This window comes from Pelodiscus sinensis, chromosome 9, assembly GCF_052426305.1.
Source record: "Pelodiscus sinensis isolate ZL-2025 chromosome 9, ASM5242630v1, whole genome shotgun sequence".
In the NCBI taxonomy this organism is placed as follows: Eukaryota; Metazoa; Chordata; order Testudines; family Trionychidae; genus Pelodiscus; species Pelodiscus sinensis.
In genome coordinates, this window is record NC_143060.1 from 54,117,145 (window position 1) to 54,144,458 (window position 27,314).

The 27,314-nt window shown below is 50.1% G+C and overlaps 1 protein-coding gene and 1 pseudogene across 2 annotated transcripts in view; one reads left to right on the plus strand and one right to left on the minus strand.

Annotated features, from left to right (window-relative positions):
- The window catches only part of LOC149523940 (uncharacterized), a 52,898-nt pseudogene extending 44,235 nt beyond the window's left edge, over nt 1-8,663 (minus strand).
- The window catches only part of BRINP3 (BMP/retinoic acid inducible neural specific 3), a 417,681-nt gene that overhangs the window by 193,521 nt on the left and 196,846 nt on the right, over nt 1-27,314 (plus strand). The window lies entirely within an intron of this gene.

Below are 27,314 nucleotides of genomic sequence, written 5' to 3' on the forward strand. Positions count from 1 at the left end.
TTATTCTGGAATAAGGGGCCATGGAGTTCAAATTCTGTAGTCCGGCTTTTCATGGGCTTCTCATATTTTAATTTTTTATTTATATTGTGACAAAGGAGGAGGGATAGCTCAGTGATTTGAGCATTGGCCTGCTAAACCTAGGGTTGTGAGTTTAATCCTTGAGGAGGTGATTTGGGGCAAAAATTTGTCAGGGATGGTACTTGGTCCTGCTGTGAAGGCAGGGGACTGGGCTTGATCTGATGATCTTTCAAGGTCCCTTCCAGTTCTAGGAGATAAGCTATCTCCATTAATATTTATTTATAAGATGGGACCCCTGGATCCTGTGCTTCCTGGAGGGACTTTGCGTGCACCTCAGAGGCTCGTGGTGTCCCTATTCACTGCCGAGAAGGCAAGGGTACCCTGCTACCAGAGTCCTTTTCATCATCAGCCAGTCCAGGATTCTGAAGGTTAGTCCCTCTGTTAATCCACAGGGTCCTCCCCATTCCTTACTGGCAACCCACCAGCTGGGGGAGGCTTAGGGGGAACCCAGTCCCATCCACTTGCTCTGGGTTCCGGCCCAAGGCCCTATGGGGGGGGTAGCCTTGAGTGAGCTGTGAGGCTTGGCCCCACTGAATGGCAGCCCCTCCCTGGGCCACTTGCTCAACCCTTTCTGAGTATCCCCATCCCGACACCTTGGAACAGGCCTTGTTTCTGGCTGCCTTGGGTCTGTTTGGGTCTGCTCTGCCTCTCCACTCTTCTGGTCCATCCCTTTTCTCCCTCCCCTCCTTTGCCTGAGGGAAGATTTTTATTGTGTGCTCCCAGCCTTAACTGGCGACAGGTGCTCTAATCAGATGACCCTCCAAGCTGATCCCAGATGGGCTTCAAGTGTCCTAATTGGCTAGGCTGCCAGAGTCTGCAGCCCAGCCACTCCGGGAACATAAACCCACACACCCAACTCCCCATGTAAGTGCCTTCCACCAGGCTTCTGCAGCCCCCTGCTCTCAGGCTGCCACAATATTTATATTGTGTTTTTAACATTTTGTAACCTGCCTCGAGTATTTTAAATAGAGTAGAGAGGTGATGTACACATATTTTAAATAAATAAAGAAATTACATGTGTCTATACTAAAAGATTATTTCAATTTTACTACATTTGACTTCTGGGCACCCGATTTTACAAATTCAAAGTTCCGTATCCTCTCTCTGGGGAAGAAAGGAATGTCATCTGAGGCAGGCTCCATGAATGCGGACGTGCTGCCTCAGACCCAGAGCCCCAGGAAGCACTGTGGGGAGCTGTGGGAGGCCTCCAAGAGGCCACTTAGTTCAAATTAGTGGCACCAGAGTGTTCACACTAACGTTATTTCAGATTAACAAGAAATGTAAGTATAATACATCAAACAACCAAACTTGTAATCTCATTTAAGAAGTTTTCATGTTAGTTTGACAGTATATATTATCCATAAATCCTTGTTGAGTAACATCAATTATATTACCTTCCTTTAATTCTTTATCAGTCTAGGCTAGGTATCAGGCTATCAGGTCTATAATGACTGGGTCACCCATTTCCCCTTTTTAAAATATTGATGCAACATCAGTTTTTCCCCCCAGTTATCTGGAACTTCCTCATTCTTCCAGACTATACAGAAAAGCAAAATTAAATGACTGGAGAGCTCCTCAGACAGCTCTTATAAAATTCTTGGATGCAAGTTATCCAGCCTTGCTGAGTTAAAAGTATCCAACTTCAGTAGCTGCTGTTCAGTAGTAGGCAAAATTAAAGTGATTTGTCATCACTGGTGACTATAATGTCTGAGTTCTCCAAATACCAAACAAATATTTTGAATACTTCTGTCTTTTTTGCATTATTGACTATTCTATTGTGTCTATCTATTAATAGACATACCAGTGATAGGATTTTTTTTGTTCCAAATATTCTAAAAACAAAAAAGAAAATAAAAACTTTGTTGCTCTTAAGCTTTGTTGCTGGCCATAGAATTCTCCTTGAGCCCTTTTGCTTTTCTCATCAATTTTCTACAATTCTTAGATCTTGGTTTATATAATTATCAATTTCCATGGGGTCGGGGAGTTCTTATTTTTTTATGGCTGCTTTCACTTCTCCTCTAAGCAAGATGGTTTTCAGTTATGGATTTTGAGAGTTACATGCAGTTCGACTGTTCCATTAGTATAAGGGTATGTCTACACTACAAAGTTAATTCGAAATAACAGCCATTATTTTGAATTAACTTCAATAGCGTCTACACATGCAAACCGCTATTTCGAATTTGGTAAACCTCATTCTATGAGGAGTAACGCCAAATTCGAAATAGCTAATTCGAATTAAGTGCTGTGTAGACACTTAATTTGAAATGGGGGGCCTCCAGCACTCCCAGGGAACCCTGGTGGCCACTCTGGGCCAAACCAGGAAAACTCCTCTCCTCTCTCCCAGCCTCGGGGCCCTTAAAGGGGTAGAGTCTGGCCACTGTGCACGTGTGAGCCAGAGGCCTGGATGCAGCCAGCCAGCCCTGACAGCTCTGCACCCAGTAGCCAGACAATGAGCTGGGCAGCCAGCACCAGTCCAGTGTCCCCTGCCCAATCCCCCAGTGCCCAGGGACCAGCCAGGGGCTGTAAATGGCGTGCGCCCGCCTAGACTGGTGAGGAGATCATGGACCTCATTGGGGTGTGGAGGGAGGCCCCCAATGTCCATGATCTCTGCACTAGCCGGAGGAATGCCACCGTCTATGGCCTCATAGCGGCCACCATAGCCCGCAAGGGACACAGGCTCACCCAGGAGCATGTGCGCCTGAAAATAAAGAAGCTCAGGCAGGCAGACACCAGGGCCACCAAGGGCAGTGCTGCAGCAGGGGATGCCACCTGCCCCTACTTCCCTGCCCTTGACCGAATCCTGAGGGGCGGGGCAGGGCGGTCCAAGCCAGCCTGGGGGGGGCAGGGAGCCAGGAGCTGAGGGTCCTGACCCAGACACAGCAGAGGGGCCACCACCAGCTGTCCTGGCACCAGAGTTGGATGGGTCGTCCGGGAAGGCCATACCAGGTAAGTGCCAGCATTGTCCCCTACCTGGGGGGTAGGTGGGGAGGGAGACCAGGGACCGCGCGTGTAGGCCATGCCTCCCATGGATCACGCAGCTACCTGTGCATGTGCGGGCACATGCTGTGCCACCCTTGGGCAGGTGGCTCCAGCTGCGTGTCATACAGGGGCCATGGCTCGATAGCCACACGTGTGTGTGAAGAGACCCAACATGCTCCTGACCTCGGGACGGGACACAGCAGGATGGCCTCCCTTCACACGCCCCCTCTACACAAGGGCAGGGGACATCTCCTCTCTGCCCTGCCGCACTATACACAGCACAGGGGAATGGGTGTGGTCTTGAGGAAGCTCCCACTCCCGGGCAGAGCCGGACATGCCAACTATGGCCTCTGTGCAAGCACATCAGCTCTGACAGTGCAGGGAATGGTCGCCCTCACCTCGCAGGGGGGCTTGGACATCATCCACTGTGTCCCAAGAGAGAACTGACCACTTCTCTTCTTTCTCTACAGCTGCACCAGCTGCTCTTGCAGGGTGCACCACCCTGCCTGGGACCTGCTCCCACACCCACAGCCAAAGCAGGACCACCACCACGCGGCAGGGGTACTGAAAGCAGCACCTGCAGGCCCTGCGAACCCAGACCTGGATCATGGAGCAGCGGGTGCAGGAAGAATGGGGGTTCTGGCGGGAGCTGCTTACCCAGGGTCATGCCATCTGTCACCATCTGCAGGCCCTGGTGCAGAGCATACTGCCCTGTGCCAGTCCTGCACCTGCTGCCCCCCCAGCTACTTGTTCCTCCTCCTACACCTGCCTCCCTCCCGCCTCTTCCTCCTCAACATGCACACCCTCCTCCTCAATCTCTACACCAACTATCATAACCTCCGCACCCTCCTCCCCATCCCCCCGGGGACGTCAAGGCCCTCTCCCGCACCCCTAAGCACTGAGCTTCCCCTCCCCCTTCTTCCCCTTGCTTCCCCCTTCCAGCTCCCTCCTCCAAGTTTTCCCCCTCCCCTCTCCCATCCTTTCTCCTCCCTTCTCCCAATCTCTTCCCAATCTCCCCAGAGTTTCACACAACAGTTTTGTTAAATAAACAGAGTTTGTATTTTTGAGACAAAAGTGCATTTTATTTGACATCAGGAAGAGGGGGGCTAGGGAAAGGTAAGTGGAAGGACTAGAGGGATGAATGGGGTACAAGCCCCCAGTGGGGCAGACCAGGGAGACTGTTAGCGCTCCGCAGGGTGGAAGCTCTCCCACAGGACCTCCTGTATCCTGACAGACCCTCGATGGTCCTCCCAGATGGTCCTCCCAGGCTGCTGGCAACATGTCCATGAGATGCAGCAGAGTCCCCAGGGGCAGGTCTGGTTCCATGTTGCAGAGTGCTATGGTGTTCCGAGTGAGGGCAAGCAGAGCACTCCAAGACACAAATGCTTTGCTGTCCCTCAGAGAGGTAGCCAGCATGCAGAGAAACCTGAGAACTGTCTGTCCGGGATGGGTGATAGGATCCCTTTAAGCACAGACCTCGGATAGCCTGAGGCAGCAGCCCTACACACTAAGTCTGACCCTGATGCCCTTTTGTCACTGGTTCCGGCCAGCCTTACCTTCGATTCAAGGTCCACTCAATGTGGATGCACTATTTCAAATTAGAAAAATGCTATTTCAAATTAGTTTTTGTGTATAGCTGCATTATTTCGAATTAGTTAGTTCGAAATAGCACTGTTAGTGTAGACATACCTTCGGTGTCTGTGTGGCTATGTCTAGACTACAAAGAAAAGTCATAAAAAGATACACAAATTGCAAACTGCAATTTGTGTATCTTTTTCCGCTTTTTTTCCAAAAGAGGCTTTTCTGACAATTGGCCCATCTACACTGGGCCAAATGTCAGGAAAAAAGCCTCTTTCAGAACATCCCTTCTTCCTTGTAGAACAAGCTTTACAGGGAGGCTGAAAAAACATGTCTGCTTTTCCGAATTTTTTTTCAGAAAAGCAGATGCGTTCCTTGGAAGTGGCAGAGTTTTTCCAGGATACCTGCCCCAGAAAAACTCTACAGTCTAGACATACTGTGCCAGTATTAATTCATATATATGTGTAAAGTGACTATGAGGAATATAAGAAAGACAAGGTGGTTGAGGCAGTATCTTTCATTAGACCGATTTCTCTTAGTGAATGTTTCCTTCATGGACTTTTACTCTCTTGTAAACTCAGTAGCTTGGAAGCTCATATCATTTCTCTTTCTATTTTGTTTGTGGTGTCTCTGGCTTTGCTGACAGTGTTGGGCAGCATTCAGGTTGTTGCGAATAGGTATGCTTTTATCTCCTGTGTGCATCACAACAGTGAAGTTCTTAATTCAGCAAAGGAAATTGGACTAAAAGACCATGGTGGTAGGGAATAACATAGGGTTATATCTCTCTGCTTTGAGGTTCCTATATTCAAGAACTCCTCTTAAACAGCTAGAGCTAGGACTGCCAAACTTGGTATGCAGCTTCTTCTTATCATAAATTAAAGCAAGGCCAGGGTTTGGTTGCGCAGGGCCTGGGAACGAAAGCTGAAGCTCCTTCACCTCTGATTTGTATTGGGACATATATAAAGAGCTGCTCCTAAATGGTAAGAGCTAGAACCACAAAATTTGGTATACAGCTACCTCTTGTTATATCTTAAAGCAAGGTTAGAGGTTGGTTGCATGTGGGGGAGGGGGCCTGAAGCTGCCCTCTCCCCCACCCCCGATGCATATGGAGATGCAGAAAATCAGACAGGAAAGAGATAGAATCACCAGGCAGCACACACTCCCATCTAGAGCTGACCGAGCAAGGAGCCTGCAGATGCAGCTCCCATCTACCATTCATACAGGAATATTTCTGTCTGTTCCTCTTTGTCAGGGAGTGAGGGAAAATGCCCCAAGCTGATGTGGTAAGAGAGGGCTTGGGAAATCCTCTCTCCCTGGGTCAGATTCATCCTTACCATCACCCAAGAGCAATGATTTAAATGAAGAAAAACAAAAATTGAGTTAAGGAGTAAATCTTCTAATTTAAAAATAAAGGAATAACTTAGAAAGTTATAGTTTCAATCTATTAACATAACCCTGCTCTATCCCTCCAGAAGACCTATTCTGATGTCTAACTGGAAGTAATCAAAGTACATTTCTATGGGTATGTCTACACTACCCCGCTAGTTTTAAATGCCAGCTAGTTCGAACCCCGTGCCGCGCGGCTACACACGGCACGGAGTAGCTAGTTTGGATTAGGCTTCTAATCCGAACTAGCTGTACTCCTCGTGGAGTTCGAACTAGTGGGGTAGTGTAGACATACCCTCTTATAGCATGCTGGGGGAATTACCTAATTCCTCACATCTGGTTCTAGCCCTGTTTCCCACACCAACATATTACCTGACAGTCTTAGAATAAGATTAAATAGAATAAACTAAATAAAATAAGTTAGAATCAACTGAAGTCTCTGAGGGTATGTCTACACTACAAACTTTGATAGGCGCTACACTAGCGCTCCGCTAGTTCGAACTTAATTCGAACTAGGGGAGCGCTTAGTTCAAACTAGGTAAACCTCATTTTATGAGAACTAAGCCTAGTTCAAACTTACTAGTTCGAATTAAGGGGTGTGTAGCCCCTTAATTCGAACTAGTGGGAGGCTAGCCCTCCCCAGGTTTCCCTGGTGGCCACTCTGGCCAACACCAGGGAAACTCTATTGCCCCCCATCCCGGCCCTGGACCCCTTAAAGGGGCACGGGCTGGGTACGGTGCCCGTGCCAGGTGCAAGCCTGCCAGCGCCCAGCTAGCAGACCCTGCACCTGGCATGGTTCAAGCCAGCCACCCGATGCCCCCCAGCCCTCCCCCTCTTCCCAGGACCAGGCTGGCGGCTTCCGGGAGCTTGCCCGGGACCGCAAGAGGTGGGCACCCGCCTGGTCTAGTGCGGACATCGTGGACCTCGTCCACAACCTCCGCACTAGGCACAGGAAAGTGGCCGTCTAGGGCAGGGGAGCTGGGGAGGGCTAGCCTCCCACTAGTTCAAATTAAGGGGCTACACACCCCTTAATTCGAACTAGTAAGTTCGAACTAGGCTTAGTCCTCGTAAAATGAGGTTTACCTAGTTCGAACTAAGCGCTCCGCTAGTTCAAATTAAGTTCTAACTAGCGGAGCGCTAGTGTAGCGCCTATGAAAGTTAATTCGAACTAACGTCTGTTAGTTCGAATTAACTTTCTAGTGTAGACATACCCACCTAGTAGCTGGTCTGGAGGTGTAAATACCAAGAGAAGAGAAGCTGCTTTTGTAGTTAGCTAGCCATTCACAGTCTTTGTTTAATCCTGAGTTGATTGTGTCAAACTTGAAGATGAACTGTAGCGCTGCAGTTTCTCTTTGAAGTCTGGTCCTGAAGTTTTTTTGCTGCAGGATGGCTACCTTTAGATCTGCAATTGTGTGTCCTGGGAGACTGAAGTGTTCTCCTACAGGTTTTTGTATATTACCATTCCTAATATCTGATTTGTGTCCATTTATTCTTTTACGTAGGGACTGTCCTGTTTGGCCGATGTATATAGCAGAGGGGCTTTGTTGGCACATGATGGCATATATTACATTAGTAGATGTGCAGGAGAATGAACCAGTGACAGTATAGCTGATCTGGTTAGGTCCTGTGATGGTGTTGCTGGTGTATATATGTGGGCAGAGTTGGCCCTGAGGTTTGTTGCAAGGATTGGTTTCTGAGTTAGAGTTATTATGGTGCGCTGTATAGTTGCTGGTGAGAATATGCCTCAGGTTGGTGGGTTGTCTGTTGGCAAGGACTGGCCTGCCTCCCAAGGCCTGTGAAAGTGAGGAATCATTGTCCAGGATGGGTTGTAGATCACTGATGATGTGCTGGAGAGGTTTTAATTGAGGATTGTAGGTGATGGCCAATGGTGTTCTGTTGGTTTCTTTCTTGGGCTTGTCCCGTAGCAGGAGGCTTCTGGGTACATGTCTGGCTCTGTTAATCTGTCTCCTCACTTCCTTGTGTGGGTATCGTAGTTCCAGAATGCTTGTTGAAGATCTTGTAGGTGCAGGTCTCTGTCTGAGGGGTTGGAGCATATGTGGTTGTACCTAAGTGCTTGGCTGTAGACAATGGATCGTGTGGTGTGTGTGGGATGGAAGCTGGAGGCATGCAGGTAAGCATAACAGTCGGTAGGCTTTCAGTATAGGGTGTTGTTTATGTGGCCGTCACTTATTTGCACCGTGGTGTCCAGGAAATGGATCTCTCATGTGGACTGATCCAGGCTGAGGCTGATGGTGGAGTGGAAGCTGTTCAAATACTGGTGAAATTCTTCCAGAGTCTCCTTCCCATGGGTCCAGATGATGAAGATGTCATTGATGTAGCATAGGTAGAGAAGGGGCACAAGTGGACAAGAGCTGAGGAAGCATTGTTCCAGGTCAGCCATAAAAATGTTGGCGTATTGTGGGGCCATGCGGGTGCCCATAGCAATGCCACTGGTCTGGAGGTATACATTGTCACCAAATCTGAAATACTTGTGTGTGAGGATAAAGTCACAGAGCTCAGCCACCAGTTGTGCTGTGGCATCATCAGGGATACTGTTCCTGACAGCTTGTATTCCATCTACGTGTGGGATGTTTGTGCAGAGAGCCTCTACATCCATGGTGGCTAGGATGGTGTTTTCTGGAAGATCACCAATGCACTGTAGTAACCGGGAGTGCTAGTGGTAGAGGGTCTGAGTAGAGAGTCCACCTATCCAGACAGTCCTTCAGAGAGAGTGCCAATGCCCGAGATGATGGGGCATCCAGGATTTCCAGGTTTGTGGATCTTGGGTAATAGATAGAACAACCTGGTCGGGGCTCTACGGATGTGTTGATTTGTTCCTGTGTTTGTGTGGGGAGTGTCCTGAGCAGATGGTGCAGTTTCTTAGTGTATTCCTCAATGGGATCTGAGGAAAGTGGCCTGTAGAATTTGGTATTGGAGAGTTGTCTAGCAGCCTCCTTTTGGTAGTCAGGCCTGTTCATGATGATAACAGCACCTCCTTTATCAGCCTCTTTGATTATAATGTCAGAGTTGTTCTGAAGGTTGTGGATGGCATTGCGTTCTGCACGACTGAGGTTACGAGGCAAGCGATGCTGTTTTTCCACAATTTCTGCCTGTGCCCGTTGGCAGCAACATTCTATGTAGAGGTCCAGACTGTCATTTCGACCCTCAGGAGGAGTCCATGTGGAGTTCTTCTTCTTGTGCTGTTGGTGGGAAGGTATCTGTGTGTCAGTGTGCTGTTCAGTGTTGTGTTGGAAGTATTCCTTGAGACGGAGACAGCGAAAGTAGGCTTCCAGATCACTGTAGAACTGTATCATGTTAGTGGGGGTGGTGGGGCGAAAAGAGAGTCCTCGAGATAGGACAGACTCTATGTGGTACAGTCCACTGTACCATGCTATATATGCTGTATGAATGCACACCTATACAGGCAGTCCCCGGGTTACGTACAAGATAGGGACTGTAGGTTTGTTCTTAAGTTGAATTTGTATGTAAGTCGGAACTGGTACATATTGTAGGGGAAACTCTAGCCAAACATTTTTTTTAGTTTTGGATAGCATAGGGAAAGGTTAACTCCCCTCTAATGTTTGTTTTGCTGTCTGTTCCCCTGTTCAGAAGATTTCACATCTATTTCTGTCCCTGTGACAAACTCAGGACTAAAGGAGTAATTCATCAAATACCAAACAGCTCTGCACCATGCTTTGAGCTAATAGCTTTATTTCCACACACCACCCAGGGTTCTAGGAGGAGGGTCCTTTTTTTGCTAACACAATGAGGCCAGCACTTTGTTTGTTTTGGTGGAGTCTTTGTTTGCCCAGGGAGCCCAGCACGTATAGGGGGAGGAGGGGCGGAGAGGCTGCTTTTGTCTGCTGTTCCGCAGCCTGTTGCTCAGGGGAGGGGGCAGCCTGTTGCTGGCAGGGAGGGAGGGGGGAGGCGTGCAGGATGCGAGGCCGCAGGGGGGGGCCAGCGGGTGTGGGGAGGCACTTTTCCTCTGCCCGGCAGCTCTGCAGGATCCCTGTCCCTGTGGCCAGCTGCTGCAGGCAGAGGCCAGTTGGAGCCGGCTGAAGAGGAGGAGGAGGTGGATTCTAGGACCCAGGTGAGCGAGCCCCAGGGACGCTGCTGCGCTCCGGGAGCCCGGCATGTATAGAGGGGAGGAGGGGCAGAGAGGCTGCTTTTGTCTGTTTGGCAGCCTGTTGCTCAGGGGAGGGGCAGCCTGTTGCTGGCAGGGGGGTGAGGGGGGGCAGTGGGCGTGGGGAGGCACTTTTCCTCTGCCCGGCAGCTCTGCGGGACCCCAGTCGGAGCCGGCCGGAGGAGGAGGAGGATCCTAGGACCCAGGTGAGCGAGTCCCGGGAATGCTGCTGCGCATGTGCGGGAGTTGCCTCACCCCGTTCGTATCTAGGGATCCGACGTAAGTCGGATCCACGTAAGTCGGGGACTGCCTGTATACGAGCTTTTTATCTTGATTCTTACAGATGAAAAATGTGAAGCTAAAGTACATAGGTTTTAAGCAGTGGGTCTAAGAAGGCAAACTTTTTTAGGAAAGCCAAATATTAATGAATTCAATGACTCTGTTTTCAGTACAATGGGATCACAATCACCTCAGCCAACCAGAACAATGTAGAATGGTGTTAGTATAAGCAGAAGGAATGAATATTCCTTGCACTTGTGTTTTATAACTACAAACTCATGTTTTTTCCTGTATCTATTTTGACAGCACATTCAATTATGTCATTGTCTCACCTATGAGAGCTATTTGTTGTACTATTTACGTGTGTCAAAATAGCCCAGCATCACAGAGTTACAGACAGATTTGAATTATACTAGAGAAGGGAAGTCAGGGATTGGTTTTGCTGCATAGATAGTTTAATAAATAACTAAAATGTAATATGGAAAACTTTGAAAACTTCCTATTAGGAAACAATTCTATTTAATGTGTAGTACAAGATATGTTCTTATTCTCTTTCCTGTTAAGGACATCGACTTGAAAAGAATCGTTTGTTAGTAAGTGTTCAGCTACCTAAATACTTTCTAAATACCTGAAGTCTTTAGAATCCTGTTTGTGACTTCATAATAATTAATGTAACTCCAGTAAGGATCAAGATAACACAGTTTTGTTTAGTAATCACTTAGACCTCAACAATATCATTATTGCTAGCTTTGGGATTTGGGAGTTGCTATTATTGCAGAATGTGTTAGGATTATAAACTGACAATCTGAAAAGGAAAGATTTTATAATTCACCACCAGAGAACAGCATGTTGAATAGAACTGTTTTAATAAATTGCTATTTGTTCTTATGTAAAATATTAATTAATTCATTTTGTCTTTTGTTTATTTTGTTTCTTATAACTAAGATATTCAAATATAGTTAACAGGTTTCGCATTTCCACTTTTATGAAAATTAAACCATGCCATATTTCTGGGTATAATATTAGTATTACAGGCAGCCCCTGGGTTATGTACAACATAGGGACTGTAGGTTTGTTCTTAAGTTGAATCTGTATGTAAGTCGGAACTGGCATCCAGATTCAGCCGATGCTGAAACTGACCAGCGGCTGACTACAGGAAGCCCGAGGAAGAGTTGCTCTGCCCTGGGCTTCCTGGAATCAGCCGCTGATCAGTTTCAACAGGCTGAATCTAGATGCCAGTTCTTACATACAGATTCAACTTAAGAACCCCAGGCGTCCCCAAGTCAGCTGCTGCTGAAACTTATCAGCGGCTGATTCCAGGAAGCCCAGGGCAGAGCAACTCTGCCTCAGGCTTCCTGTAGTCAGCCGCTGGTCAGTTTCAGCAGTGGCTGACTTGGGGACGCCTGGGGCAGAGCAGCTTGGGTGCTGCTGGGTTGCTCCAGTAGCGCCGCTCCTCGGTGCTACTGGACCAACCCAGCAGCACCCAAGCTGCTCTGCCCCAGGCGTCCTGATTCAGCCACTGCTGAAACTGACCAGCAGCAGCTGAATCAGGACGCCTGGGGCAGAGCAGCTGGGGTGCTGCCGGGTTGGTCCAGTAGTGCCCAGAGCGGCGCTACGGGACCAACCGGCAGCACCCCAGCTGCTGTTCCACAGACGTCTGGAGCAAAGCCGCGGAGCACAGGGGCAGCATGACAGCCCAGACGTGCTCCGCTGCTTTGCTCCCCGTCTCCCTGGTCTGCTGGAGACCAACAGACCAGGGAGACGGGGAGCAAAGCGGAGCAAAGCCGCAGAGCACACGGGCAGCGGACAGCCCAGACGCGCCGCGGCTGTCCCGCTGCCAGCGTGCTCCGCGGCTTTGCTCCGCTTTGCTCCCCATCTCCCTGGTCTCGAGCTACGGCGCGTCTGGGCTGCCCGCGTGCTCTGCGGCTTTGCTCCGCTTTGCTCCCCGTCTCCCTGGTCTGTTGGTCTCCAGCAGACCAGGGAGATGGGGAGCAAAGCGGAGCAAAGCTGTGGAGCACACCGGCAGCGGGACAGCCGCGGCGTGTCTGGGCTGTCCGCTGCCCGCGTGCTCCGCGGCTTTTCTCCACGTCTCCCCAGACCAGGGAGACTGGGAGCAAAGCCGGGGAGCACGCAGGCAACAGACAGCCCAGATGCGCCATTGCTGTCCCGCTGCCGGCGTCCTCAGAGGCTTTGCTTCCCGTCTCCCTGGTCTGCTGGTCTCCTGCAGACCAGGGAGATGGGCAGCAAACCCCGTTCGTAACTGCAGATCCAGCATAAGTCGGATCCGCGTAACTCGGGGGCTGCCTGTAGTATACTAATGTGACAAAGCTTGCAGTGCTACAGAGCAGAATGGAATTCTTTGCACCTGAAACTAAATAGCTGTCAATATAACCCTTAGAACTCAAAGGCTGCGTCTAGACTGGCAAGTTTTTCCACAAAAGTGGCTCTGCTTTTGCGCAAAAACTTGCCAGCTGTCTACACTGGCCGCTTGATTTTGTGCAAAAGCACTGACGTTCTACTGTCCGAAATCAGTGCTTCTTGCGCAAATGCTTTGATGTTCCCGTTTGGGCAAAACTCTTTTTTCAGCAGAAAAGAAACCTATTTTATTACAACTTCCAACTGCCCCATTCAGCCCATGTACAGGCAGTCCCCGGGTTACGTACAAGATAGGGACTGTAGGTTTGTTTTTAAGTTGAATTTGTATGTAAGTTGGAACTGGTACATATTGTATGGGAAACTCTAGCCAAACATTTCTCCAGAGCTCAGTTTTTTTCTCCCACACCTCACTTCCCTCAGTCCTTTATTCTCAAGCTGAGGTGTCTTCTGAGAAAAACCACTCCGCATCTCCCTGTTCTGCTGGGGGAGGGAGGCGCTAGCTTCGTGTCTCCCTGGTCTGCTGGGGGGAAGCAGCCAGTGTGGGGTTGCCTCACCCCGTTTGTAAGTAGGGATCCGATGTAAGTCGGATCCATGTAACCCGGGGACTGCCTGTATATGAAAATATCCATTCATTTCCTTATTGTGGATCTTATCCTGTAATTGTAGAATGAAGGCAGCATATTCTGCCTGCAAGTATGTCTGTGGGCCTCTTTGTGATCACATCAGTCATCTTACACCATATGGCTACGTCTAGACTGGCGTGATTTTCCGCAAATGCTTTTAACGGAAAAGTTTTCCGTTAAAAGCATTTGCAGAAAAGAGCATCTAGATTGGCACGGACGCTTTTCTGCAAAATGTGCTTTTGCAGAAAAGCGTCCGTGCCAATCTAGACGCGCTTTTGTACAAAAAAGCCCCGATCACCATTTTCACGATTGGGGCTTTTTTGCACAAAATAAATCTGAGCTGTCTACACTGGCCCTTTTGCGCAAAAGGACTTTTGCCCGAATGGGAGCAGCATAGTATTTCCACAAGAAGCACTGATTTCTTACATGAGATCATCAGTGTTCTTATGGAAATTCAAGCGGCCAGTGTAGACAGCTGGCAAGTTTTTCTGCAAAAGCAAGTGCTTTTGCAGAAAAACTTACCAGTATAGACACAGCCTATCTGTTGCAATCTGTAGTCCACAGCTTCTATACTCTCTAATTTATGACAACTTCTAGACAAATAGGCTCCAGCTACATTGCATCCCTTTTTCGTAAAAGGGATGCAAATTAGACGTATCGCAATTGCTAATGAAGCGGGGATTTAAATCCCCCCCCCACTTCATTAGCATAAAAATGGCTGCCACTTTTTTCTGGCTCGGAGCTTTGCCGGAAAAAAGCACCAGTCTAGACGCGGATCTCTCGGAAAATAAAGCCTTTTCCTTATTCCTTAATTTAAAATGTGTGTGTGTGTGTGTGTGTGTGTGTGTGTGTGTGTGTGTGTGTGTGTGTGTGTGTGCGCACATGCATACACACACATATATAATATAAACATTCAATACCTTGAATTGGATAGATGTTGACATTCTTTACCTACCTGGTTCTCTAGAATTATTTACAGATTATCAGGTCATCTGAACTTTCTGGTATCAATCATGAGTGTCTTCTCCACAAACCTAGAAAAGGGAACTTAGGCTATGTCTACACTGGTGGCTTCTTGCGCGAGAACATCTTGCGCAAGGGTTTTTGTGCAAGAATTCTTGTGCAAGAAAACGTCCACACTGCCATGTGCAAGCTGTACATTTGCGCAAGAGCTCCCATGGAAGTGAGGACACTCTCTTGTGCAAGAAAGCTCTGGTGGCCATTTTAGCCATAGGCTCTGTTGCGCAACAAATCCCTGCCGAGCGTCCATACTGACCTCTTGCACAAGACCTCCTGCGCAAGAGGGCTTACACCTGATAAAAAAAGAATGTAACTCTTGTGCAAGGAGCCCTCTCTTACCACGCTGTACTGTAAATTTACTTGCGCAAGAGCGGGCAGGCAGTGTGGATGCTCTGCAGATTCTTGCACAAGAACGGACGTACTTGCGCAAGAGGCTGCAAACCCTAGTATGATAACAGTATTTTCTGAGCATCTTTATTAGTGCCATAGCAGAGTAAGAAGAAAAGCAAAATAAATTAATAAAATAAGAAAATAATATTGAATTTTAAAAGTAGATAACTGAACTGTATCACTTTTCTTTTTTTCTCTGGTTGATTATCTTTCTTCTAAATCCACCCTAAACTGAATAAATGGCATAGACCTGTTCAGCAGATAGAGAGGCTGTGGCATGCTTACAATACAGTGGGTATATTTGTCACAATTATGTTTCTGCCTTTTGCTGTTAGGTAACCAGCCATTAACCAGTTTTGAGGGAGGCAGTAGAAACATATACTCACTTTGTACAGAAAAATGAGTGAACAGTGTTGATGGACTCTCACAATAGCTTTGCTCATGTGTTTTCACAATAGGCTCTGTTCTCTGAACCAAAATTACTCAGGGGCTTCGTCTAGACTAGCATGATTTTGCGGAACTACTTTAACAGAAAAGTTTTTCCGTTAAAAGTATTTCCGCAAAAGCATGTCTAGATTGGCAAGGATGCTTTTGTGCAAAAAGTGCTTTTGCGCAAAAGCATCCGTGGCCAGTCTAGATGTGATTTTGCACAAGAAAGCTCCGATTGCCATTTTAGCCATTGGGGCTTTTTTGCACAAAACAATTCTTCCCTGTCTACACTGGCCCTCTTAAACAAGTATTATTGCACAAGAGGGCTTTTTCCCGAGTGGGAGCATGAAAGTATTTGCACAAGAAGCACTGATTTTGTACATTACAAAGTCAGTGCTCTTGCACAAATTAAAGTGGCCAGTGTAGACAGCTGGCAAGTTTAAAACTTGCCAGTCTAGACGCACCCAGGGTGTAGCTATACTCTAAACTTTAATCACCAAAACCAATGCAGACATGCAGAAATCAACCCCCCCCCAAAAGTGTGTTAACACTTGCTCCTTCTGTCAGCATATTGTGTCTACATTTCTACCCCCCCCCCCCCCTCAGCAACAGCATTAGCAGTGCACTGCTGAGGGAATACAGAATGGAGAACAGAGCATCTTGGGATCATGCCATCCCATCAGACACTGGTTTTTTTCCCAACTCTCCATGGATTTCCAGCTTTCTTATGTTTCAATTTTCCAACTGCCATTCTTTGCTGCACAGTCCAGCACCTGCAATGAGAAAGTATGGATCCCACACTTCTCTCCTATGGTGTGTTCATTTGTATATATCATGCACTGCAGCAGAGTTACTCCTAAAGTTACTGACAGAGGTAGAAGACTTCCAGGTGGCTGACATTCTGCATGAGATGGACAGCAACTACATGTCATTGCATTTTGTACTCACAGAGCAGCTGTAAAGGGTAAAGTCACTTTTGAGCATTGAGTGGTTGGATCACATTGTCATGCAGGCATGGGATGGCTACAGAACGTTAGGATGAATAAAGCATCCTAGAGTTGTATGCTGAGCTGATCCCCAAACTGCGGTGTAAAGATACCAGAATAAGAACTGCCCTTTCAGTGGCAAAGTATGAGGCAATTGCTGTCTGGAAGCTGGTGACACCTGACTGCTACTGGTTTGTTGCAAATCAATTTGGAGTGGGGAAATCTACTGTTGTAGCTGCACTACCGCAAGTGTGTAGGGCAATAAATTGTGCTGTGAAGGACCATGACTCTGGGAAATGTGTGTGTTATACTGTGTGGCTTTGCAGAAATGGGCTTTACTAACTGTGGAAAAGATGGCACATATATTCTGATTTTAGCTCTACCCCACCTTGCCACCAAGGAAGAACATAAGAACTGCCATACCAGGTCAGACCAAAGTTCCATCGAGCCCAGTACCCTGTCTGCTGACAGTGGCCAATACAGATGCCCCAGAGGGAGGGAACACAACAGATAATCCTCACATGAACCCTCTCATGTCATCCATTTCCAGACAAACAGAAGATAGGGACACCATTCCTACTCATCCTGGCTAAGAGCCATTGATTGACCTAACCTCCATGAATCAATCTAGCTCTTTTTTGAACCCTGTTAAATTCCTAGTGTGGTAGCCTGACGGCAGGGAGCTACTGAGGCCTCATGGAAGGCAGATATGCGGGGACTATTTGGTGTCTAGGAGGTGGGTGGGTGTTAGCCCACCCACATGTAAAGGATCTACCCCCAGCCTATGAGGAGGGTCCACAGAGCCCAGAAAACCAACTGATTATGTGGGACAAATAATGAGAAAATGGGGATGGATGTGAGGGTCAAAGGGCTAAAATGAGGGAACCTGATGGGGATGCCAAGCAGAGAACCCCAGACTGCATCCACTGCCCCTCAAGGGTGTCAAGAGAGACAGCAGATGTCTCACATTGGAACTCTGCCTGGATATGTGAGTGAAAATAGGCCCCACAGTCGCAGGCCCCTCCCCCGGCCAACCTCTGCTCTGGTTTTATAGATTGACAATATGGTGATAGCCAGGAGGAGGTTGACCAGGAGGTCCAGCAACTTTGTGGGGCCACGGATGGGATGCACATAAATTAACAGGTGGGGGGAAAAGTGAAGCCAGAACCTCAACAAGAGGTTCTGGAGGAGCCGAAAGAGGGGCTCTAACCTAGCACACTTGAGATATATGTGCGCCAGGGTCTCTCTCATGCCACAGAAGAGGCAGGTGTTGGGAATGGGGGTGAACCGCACCAAGTACACGCTCATGCTCACCGCGCCATGCAGGATTCTCCAGCTGATGTTCCCAGTGAGCTGTGGAACCAACGTTGAATAGAGTCTAGCCCACTAGGGCTCCCCACCCTCAACTGTTAGTAGGAGGTCCTGCCACTTGGTATCTGGGCGGGACACAAGGGTGGGGAAGTGGAGCCTGTGAAGCACAAGCATATACGATGACGCTTTGACATGGTTTGGAAGGCGACCAGCTGCAACGAGTGCAGCTGGCTTGGGTGATGAGGGGGGAGGCGGTCGGGAAGGTACGTGGGGCTCATGGTTGATGGAGAGATCAGGAGGGCTGAGGGTGAGAGGTGGGCAGGGTACACCGTCTCTCAGGACCCTGTTTTGGTACAGCCGAGCAGGGGGCGGAAAAGCATCCTTCACTTGCTGAAGTATGCGCCAGGGAGACCATAGGGTAGAGAGCCCCATGCGCTGGGTGAGTGCCTGAGGATCTACCCAGTCTCCCCGGTTGTAATCCAGGAAGTCTCCGATCCTTGTGATTTCTTCCAGGACCAGCCTCTGGCACACCGAGGGGAACTCCGCAAACTGCACACATAGATAGGAATTGTGTAGCAGGGGCTCCACGAGGAGGTTTGCCCACACGGTGGCTCCCAAGGATGTGGTCACCACAAGCAGCTTCCAGGTCCGAAGGAGGTCCTGGTAGAAGGCTGGCAGCCCTCAAAAGACCTCTCAAATAAAGGAGCCGCCAGTCATATTGGAGCCCTCGGAAGCAGTGAAAGAAAGCGTGCGCAAGCGTGCTCCATGCTGGACTGCATCAAAGAGGAGTCTCTGCAGGGCCCTGAGGCAGAGGACATGAACTCGCACACGCAAACACATCACGCCGTGCCCTCCTTCCTCCAAGGAGAGATGGAGAACCCCTGAAGAGACCCAATGCAGTCCTGGCCAGAAGAACCGCAGTTTCAGCTGCTGGATATGAGCCAGGAAACCCGGGGGGTAAGACCAGGGTTTTGAGATGGTGCCAGAGCATGGACAGGACCAGTTGGTTAAGTATCAGTGCCCTCCCACGCAGGGAGAGGAACCAGAGCAGTCCTATCCATCTCTGCAATTGCTTAGACTCTAAACCTTGCCAGTTCTCCAGTGGAGAGGGATGCGTGGCAGAGAGAAAAACTACGAGATAAAGAAGTGGATCCGTGCTCCACCTGATGGCCTGAAGCACGGGTGGGAGGGAGTCCACCTGCCACCTGGCCCCTACCACAAAGCCAGAGCTCGACCCAGTTGACCCAGGCAGAGGAGGCCACTGCGTAGCAAGCCTCCGACTGTACCAGGTCACCCAGGTCCTGGACCATGAGGAGCACGTCGTCGGTGTACCTCGACAGGACCAGCTGCATCTTCGGGTCACAGAGCACCAACCCCGTCATCCTCTTATGAAGGAGATGAAGAAAGGGCTCCATGGCCAGAGCATACAGCTGGCCCACCAGCGGACAGCCTTGACATACTCCACACTCGAAGCTGACCAGTGCGGTCAGGGTCCAGTTGAGATTGACCAAGCACTCTGCAGAGGCATACAGCACCTGGAGAAACCCCACAAAGTGGGGCCCAAAGCCAAAGGCCCGCAGGGTGCCCAGGAGGTTGTCATGGCTCCTTCCCCACTCTGGCATGATAAATGCAGAGGTGGGGGCCAGCAAGTGTACCCCAAAGCCTTATCTACCAGGCTTTGGTATAAAACTTCCCCCCAAGATCTCAAAAACCTAGATCTTGGGAATAAAACTTCCACTGCCACCACCCAAATGTGATAAAGAAATCAGGGGAAAGATCATTTGGGAAATCTTACCCCTAAAATAAAAATCAAGGCACACAATTAACCACTGCCAGGTTAATAAAAAGAAAAGAAAGAACTTTTATTATTACAACAATATTCCTGTTGCAACCATAATGACTAGATAGGGAGTTAACAAAATATACTCATGGAGAAACTCCATGGGCCTAAAACTTAGTTACAAAGAAAAGCCAAAACATCTTTTACACAGTGCCAGATCTCAGATCCCATACCCAATCCTTAAAACAATAAAACCTAACGAGACTACCTAAACTTTACCCTACTTACAGAAAATGAAGAATGGTGTCTTGGAGAGAGAGAGAGACATGCTTGTCCCTCTCTGTAACTGCAGAGAACTCACAGAGAGACAAAAGGGAGAAAGGAAAAAACCCAAATTCCTTTGTCCCAGTTTGAAAAGTCCCACCTACATTCCTATTGGTCACTCCACCTGGCTAGGTGTAGTTAACCCCTTAATCCCCAGGCTGCTGGCTAACCCTCATAATCATGACAGAGGTACCCATGGTCCATCCAGTCAAACACCTTCTCCTAATCCAAGGACAGGAGGGTGAACGACAGACCATCCCTACACCCAAGCTCTAAGAGATCCCGGACCAGAAAGAGGTTGTCGAAAATGGTCGGCTCGGGATGGTGTAGGTTTGGTCTGGATGGACCACGTCCGCCAGCACGGACTTCAGCCTTAGGGAGATGGCTTTGGCGATAATTTTATAGTCCGTGTTGAGGAGCAAGACGGGACACCAATTCCTCAGATCACAGAGGTCCCCCTACTTAGACAGCAAGGCGAGCAAGGCTCACCTACACGATAAAGAGAGGACCCCACTCTCCAAGGACTCAGCCCAGATGCTAGCAAGGTCCAGGCTGAGGACGTTCCAAAACACGCGGTAGAACTCCATGGTCAGCCCATCCATGCGCAGGGATTTATTGGTGGGCATAAGACGGAGGGCTTCCGAGAACTCAGCCAAAGAGAGAGGCAGCTCTACCCAGTCCTGGTTGCCCGTGCTGACCATCGGGAGTTTATTCCAGAGAACCCTGTGGGTGTCGGCATTAGTCAGATCCGAGGAGAAGAGAGAGGCGTAGAAGGCTCGAGCCCTCTCACACATCTCCACCAGACCTGTGAGAGGGGTGCCATCCTCCACCAGAAGGCAGACAATGTGCTTTTTAGCCCCCTGCTTTTTCTCCAGGGTGTAGAAGAAGCGAGAGCCATGATCCATCTCCTGGAGGATATGGATGTGAGAACGAACAAAGGCACCCCATGCCCAAAGGTCCGAGGGCCCGAAGTTCCTCCCTCTTATCCCGGTACGCTCTACAGAGGGATGGATCTCTAGAGCCCGTGGCTAGCCGCCTCTCTAGCTCTAAGACCTCCCATTCCAACTGTTCTATCGCTGCATCCCTCCGCTGGCTGGCCTCCCAGGTGTAGTCACGGCAGAAGTACCATGTGCACACCATCTCACCACTGCCGCACCAAGGGAAAGGCATGTCGCTGCCCGCACCAGGCCAGCCAGAACTCCTGGAAGGATGCTATGAATCCCACGTCCTCCAGCAGGCTGTTGTTGAAATGCCAGTAGGACAGACCAATTCTCTCCAAGGAAAAAGAGGCCATCATGGCCACCAAGTGGTGATCTGAGAATGGAGCCAGCCTAATGCTGGAGGAGTGGGCCCGGAAGAGATGATGACGAGAAAGATAAATGTGGTCCAACCAGGAGTGGAACGATCGTCGACCCACCACCTGGACATAGGAAAACACCATGTCCCCGCCCAGGTGGAGGTCTTGCCAGACGTCCACCAGAGAGTGATGGTCTATTATCTCCCTGAGGACATCTGCGGTGGCCGGGCACTGCTTGGTCCCTGTACGGTCCCGCTTCTCGAGGGTGCAGTTGAATTCCCTGCCCAGGACCAGGCACTTGCGAGGATCCAGAGAGCCAAGGAAGGCAGATGCCCGCTGATAGAAATGTAGCTTCTCTGGGCAATATGTCATGGCATAGATGTTAATGAAATTTAATATCAGCTCCTCCATCCAAATCCGGAGATGCAGCAGGTGACCCTGCACAACCTCAGCGATCCCCAGCACCTTGGGCTGCAGGTTCGCGGAGAACAGGGTGGCCATCCCGGCTTGACGGGCCAATGAGTGGCTGAAATAAACCCTGTCCCTTCACTCCAGTCACCACTTAGCCTCGGCGGCCAGAACCATGTGGGTCTCCTGCAGGAATATGACAGAGTACCCCCCTCCTGAAGGAAGGAGAGTACCTGACACCTGTGGAGACCCATCCCACAGTCCTGGGTGTTCAGAGTGGTAAAGATGATCGGCGGCATCAAGAGGGCTGAGGAAGATCCTCACCAGCAAGAGTGCTAGCGGTCCCTATTGGGCCCTGCAGTAAACCGTGACTGTACTGGAATGTGAGCAGGGCATCATGGAAGCCATGGACCCGCTAGTAGGCCACAGCCTCCCAGTCCCTTTACCCTCCCCCAAGATGGCCCTTACCATTTTCAGGATGAGATGGAAATCTCCCCAGCACTGAAGAACGAGGGCTACTTTGTTCTTGGAGCCACGAATGTCCTACTAGAAGTCACGCATTTTGCCCTTCAGCGCATCTGGCGTTAGGGCCTCAGACCTCCAAACACTTTGGGGCAAGACCCCTCCACACACCCCACGACCGATCGACACGGGAATGCAGGGACTCTGGAGTAGGTGAAGTGGTGGAGGGAGAACAGCCCCAGATGTGCAGGGACCAGGAGAAACAAAAACCGCCTCCCGGGGGCCAACGTCAGGGCTGAACATGGCAACCCCGGGGGTAGCAGCAATGGAGTAAGGGGAGGAGAAGAGGTCAGGGAGGGGATCAGGAAAAGGAGGAAGATGAGGAAGGGGATTATAGGGAGGAAGAAGTGGGGGATTAGGGAAAAGACAAAGACGGGGAGGAGCAGGAAGAGGGGTGGGAAGTTCAATTGGGAGAGGGGTTGAACAGGGAGGAGGAGTGGGGCAGGGGTTAGGAGAGGGAGCAGGGAGAGAAGCCTCAGTGGACGAAGTGCCAGGATGAAGTGCCTCCTCACAGGGCAGGGAATTGGTGGCAGTGGTGGGGGTGGTTGACATCTCCCCAGCGCTGGGCTCCAGCGCCACAGAGAGTGCAGCACCAGAGAGTCCAATGCCGGGGGTGATGGGAAGTGACGGAAGCTCCCACCTGCTAAGAGCCTCCAGGGTTTTGGCAGCCATGGCCGAAATGTTGCCTATGGCCAGGCAGATGGTCACATCCTGGGGCAACCCAGTGGCAGAGAGAAGGGAGAGCGGCAGGTCAGAAGGGGAAGGAGAGGACAGCTGTTGTTGTCCCTCCAGGACATGGTAATCCCTCTCCAAGGCAGCCGGCGTCAACCCCAAAGCTTCCACCTCCTCAGAGAGGAAGGCAAGCCTGCCTCATGGCACCCGCCACCTGTTGGTGATCTTTGTCGGTGGCAAGGTCTGCGGCCACCCCCTCAGTGGAGATGGGGACAGTGGGAGCATCCTTCATGAATGCACCCTCTGTAGGGATCCCGGGAGGGAGGTATTCACCTCTCCCACAATTGCCGCAGTCACCTCGACTGCCCCACAGCACTGTGAAGTGTCCGGGGGCTCAAAAAAAGGGACGGCTCCAGTATCCACCCTTATAGGTGCAGGGAGGTTGTCCTCCCCCTCAGCGGGTGGGGTGGAATGCCGGGCATGCTTACGGCACCTCCCCATAGCAAGCTTTCATCCCTCAGAGGAATAGGGCTGGGCCTGAATGCGGGAAGAGCCAGGGGACAAGGGCAGCAGTGGGAGGACAAGGGAAGATGAGGACTGGGCAGGAGGGGAAAGGGACACCTCCCCCTGAGGTAGGTCCTGCCCAAGTCCCATCGCTGACCCTGCCACCCTCTCCTCCGTGGGCCCGGCCCTGCCACTTTTGGCAGTGGCAGCAGCAGCCATGCACTCGTCTGGGCCCTGTGGAGCCCGAGCAAGACTGACGATGGTCACAGTTGGAGGAGGGGTGACCCCAGGGTCTGGACCATCAGGGCCTCTGGCAATGGTGGGGCCGGTGCCCTCCTGAGTGCCAGGGGTGCCTCTCCAAATCGGGCCAGGGGGCAGTCCCTTCAGATGTGTCCCATCGCCCAACAGAGAAAACACCGAGCCTCCCCCATGGTGTAGTACATCCGGTACCAGGCCCCTTCACGGGGCACCAGAAGTGACCCTTCTAGGGTTTCTCCACCACGTCCCGCCAGTAGTAGTTGGATTTGTACCTGCCAGCAAAAAGAAAGGACTTGGTGGAGGTCTAGAAGCCCAAAGGAAGGGGACTCAGGACTGACAGAGGCCTCCCCAGGGTGGAGAGGAAAGGCAGTAGTTTTAAACCTGCTGTCTACAGGTGTACCTCAACAAAAGGGTTATTTCTTGATGGTGCTGGACAACCTTGTGAATCACCATGGGCATTTCCCAGACATCAGCATGGAGTGGTCTGGAAAGGTGCATAAGGCATGCATCTTCAGCATTAATGGCTTGTTCAGAAAGCTGCAAGTGGGGACTTTCTTTCCAGACAACAGGATTACAGTGGGTAGTGTGGAAATGCCCATAGTAATCTTGACAGACCTCAGTTACCTCTTACAGCCCTGGCTCATGAAACCTTACACAGGGCATGTGGAGAGCAGTAAGGAGTGTTTTAGCAACAAACTAAGCTGCTACCACATGGTAGTGGTATATGCCTTTGGCAGACTGAAGGGGAGATGGCGGTATCTCTTTGGCAGGATAGATGTGATAGAGGGAAAATATTCCCATGGTCATGCTGTATCATGAATAATCTCTGTGAATCTCTGTGCTTATGGTAGGGCACTAAGGCACAGCACTTAGCTTCAGAGTTTGAGCAGCCAGACCCTAGGGCTTTCTGAAGATACCAGACTGCTGCTATTAACATCAAGGAGATTTTAATGAAGTACTTTGACAATAAAAGGCACTGAAATTTACCTCTTTTGAGGTTGCTTCCCTGCTGCATCCCATGTAACATATATCTATGCAAGAAAATGCAACCCACTTGGTGGGCTGGATCTGACCCCCAGAAACTATCTTGCCCACCCCTGTTACATTAGCTACTAATTCTTTATTCCTAGATAGCACCAAAATAAGGGGCTAGTTTTGGCTCTTTAACAGTGAAGGTGTATTCACGGTAAATTTGGTTTTCTTGACTGGGAGCTAATACTGATGCTCTGCTGTTCTGTGAGTGGTGCTTTTTGATGAATGGTACCTTGTGATGGAGGCATCTGCCCCACACTGGCCCTTTAAGGGTTAAAACCTAGCCCAGGGAGAAGGCTGGAATGCTGGAGCTGTGGAGCCAGCAGCTGTAGCTGGTAGGGTCCACTGAGGATAGAATAAATACAGGCTCCTGGAGGGAAGGACTCAGAGACATTCTTCCTCTGGCTGGGGAGCAGAAGGGACCTAGCTGCTAGGAAAGTGAGAGGCTTCCTGTTTTACAGCAGGGCTGGGGAAAATCAGGCGGAGCTTGAGAAGCTCTGGCCAGGCAAGCTCCCAGGCTGCAGGGCCTGAAGCAAGGCCTCAGGATACTAAGGCTGCAGAGAGGCAGCCAGGATAGGCAAAAGCAGCAGGTCCACAACCCCTTGCCAATGATGACTTCAGTTTGCCCTATGGCAGGGGCTAGATGAAGACTGGCAGTGGATCACTGAGGCAAGGTGGGCATAGGAGTATTGAGGGTCCCCAGAGGGGAACAATTCCTGAGTGTGGGGGTTCTGCAGTAGGGCAGTACCCTGGTGGAGGGTGCTATGGTCTAGGAGAGATATGGGTCCTGACCTAGCCTATGTCTACACTATGAACCCCTTCCACAAGAGGAAATGCAAATTGAGTGCTCATTTACACGTCACGCTCTCATTTGCATTTCCTTCTTGGATCCCTTTTGCACAAAAAAAACCTTTTTGTGCAAAAGCTGTTCTTCATTTTTTTAGGAAGAACAGCTCTTGCACAAAGGGGGGGTTTTGTGCAAAAAGGAGCCGTCTACACAGCGCTTTTTTGCACAAAAACCTCTTGCACAAAAGGAATCCGAGGAAGAAATGCAAATGAGAGTGTGACATATGTAAGTGAGCACTCCATTTGCATTTCCTTTTGTGGAAAAGGATAGTGGTGAGTGTAGATGTTGCCCTAGAGTGGTGAATAACAGTAACTGTGGGTGAAACACCAGCCAGAAGGGGGCACTCCAGCACCAAAAATGCTAATTCCCTGAGTGAGGAACAGGAGGCCATTGTTGGTGAGTCTGCCATGTTACATATGGTGGAGAACATGGACAGTTGTCCACCCCTGATTCAAGGGGACTGGTATAGAGTAGGTGAACTGTTTTGTGTAAAGACTGAGTAAGTGAAGATGGGGATGATGGACTCAGGATATACAGGAGTGTTCTCTGCAGAGGCCCCCAGTGCTTTCTCTGGTTGGACCCCAGCATCACTATCCCTGGAGGAGGAGGATGAAGAACTGTGGGGACAGAGGGAATCCCTGCTATGAAGGACTCTGGGTAGCACAGTGGACCCTGTATGAACATTTGAGGCCTCTGTTGGAGGAACAGCGGGTCCTGTTGAAGCTCCTGAGGATAGAATTCAAGAGTCACAAAGCACATGGGAGGAAGCCCAGCGCTAGGGCCAGGAGGTTGCTGACAGAACAGAGAGTTTGTTATACCTGTGGAAGGTATGGACGTATAAGAAGGGATTGTCCCTATTGGGATGGGGGCAGGGAGCCTCACCCAGAGCAGTGGAAGGGGCAAGTCCTGGAGAGAGCCCACCTAGTGAGAGGGAAAAAGGGGTGAAAGACATGTTGGGCCTGTGAGTGCAGAGGGCATCTACAAAGGAACTGACTGGGATTAGGGTCAAAGCTAGCCCCAGGGTGGGGGCTGAACCAGAGAGATCGAAGGCAGGGTCAGTTGATGCTGAAGTGATGGCAGTAGTCAACCTGCCTGAGAGCCAAACTAGGGAGGTGGCTGATAAATTGTCTGGGACAGAGAAGGAGACACAGATTGTAGTAGACCATGTCACAGAATGGACCCAAACTGTGAAGATGGAGCATCCAGAAGACTGACCTGTGTGTGTGGCTTGACAGCAGCAGAGAAGGTCCAGAGTATGCCAGAGGCCTATAGTGTGGGCATGGCCTAGAAGTACAGGGAGATGATGATAGACAATGATCGCCTTCAGGAGAAGTTTAGGGAAATGGAAGAGAAGCAAGGGGCTGTTGAGGGGCACTGGCAATCAATGTAAGCTATGAACGACTCACACCCCGTGGGATGGTAATCTTGAGGGGAAGAGGGTGTGATGGGGCATCTGCCCTGCACTGGCCTTTTAAGAGGTTAAAACCCAGCCCTGGGTGAGGACTGCAGCCATGGAGCAAGCAGCTGCAGCAAATAGCTGTCAATTAGGACCCAGCTGTGGGCTATATAAATAAGGGCTCCAGAAGGGAGGAAGGGAGAGACACACTCACTCTTCCTGGGAAGTAGGAGGGATGTAGATGCTAGGGAAGCTAGAGGGTTTCTGATTTAGAGCTGGGAAAAGTCAGGCAGAGCTGGGGAAGCTGCAGGGCCTGAATCAAGGCCTTAGAGTGCTAGGACTGCAGGGATGCCACCAGGATAGGCAAAAGCAGCAAGTCCATGTCCCCTTGCCAATGATGAGTGACCATTTCAAATGGCAGTTTTCCCCATGGCAGGGGCTAGATGAAGACTGGCACTATCACTGAGGCAAGGTGGGCGTAGGGGGATTGAAGGTCCCCAGAGGGAGAGGACTCCAGAATGTGGGGGCACTAAAATAGGGCATTACCCCAGGAAGGAGGGAGCCCCGGTCTGGGAGAGCTGTGGGCCCTGACCCAGAGTGGTGGAGAATAACAAGTAACAGTGGGTGAGACACCAGCTAGAAGGGGGCGCTCAGCACCAAAAATGCTAATTCCCTGAGTGACCAGCAGGAGGTGCCATGGTAGTGAGTCGACAGTG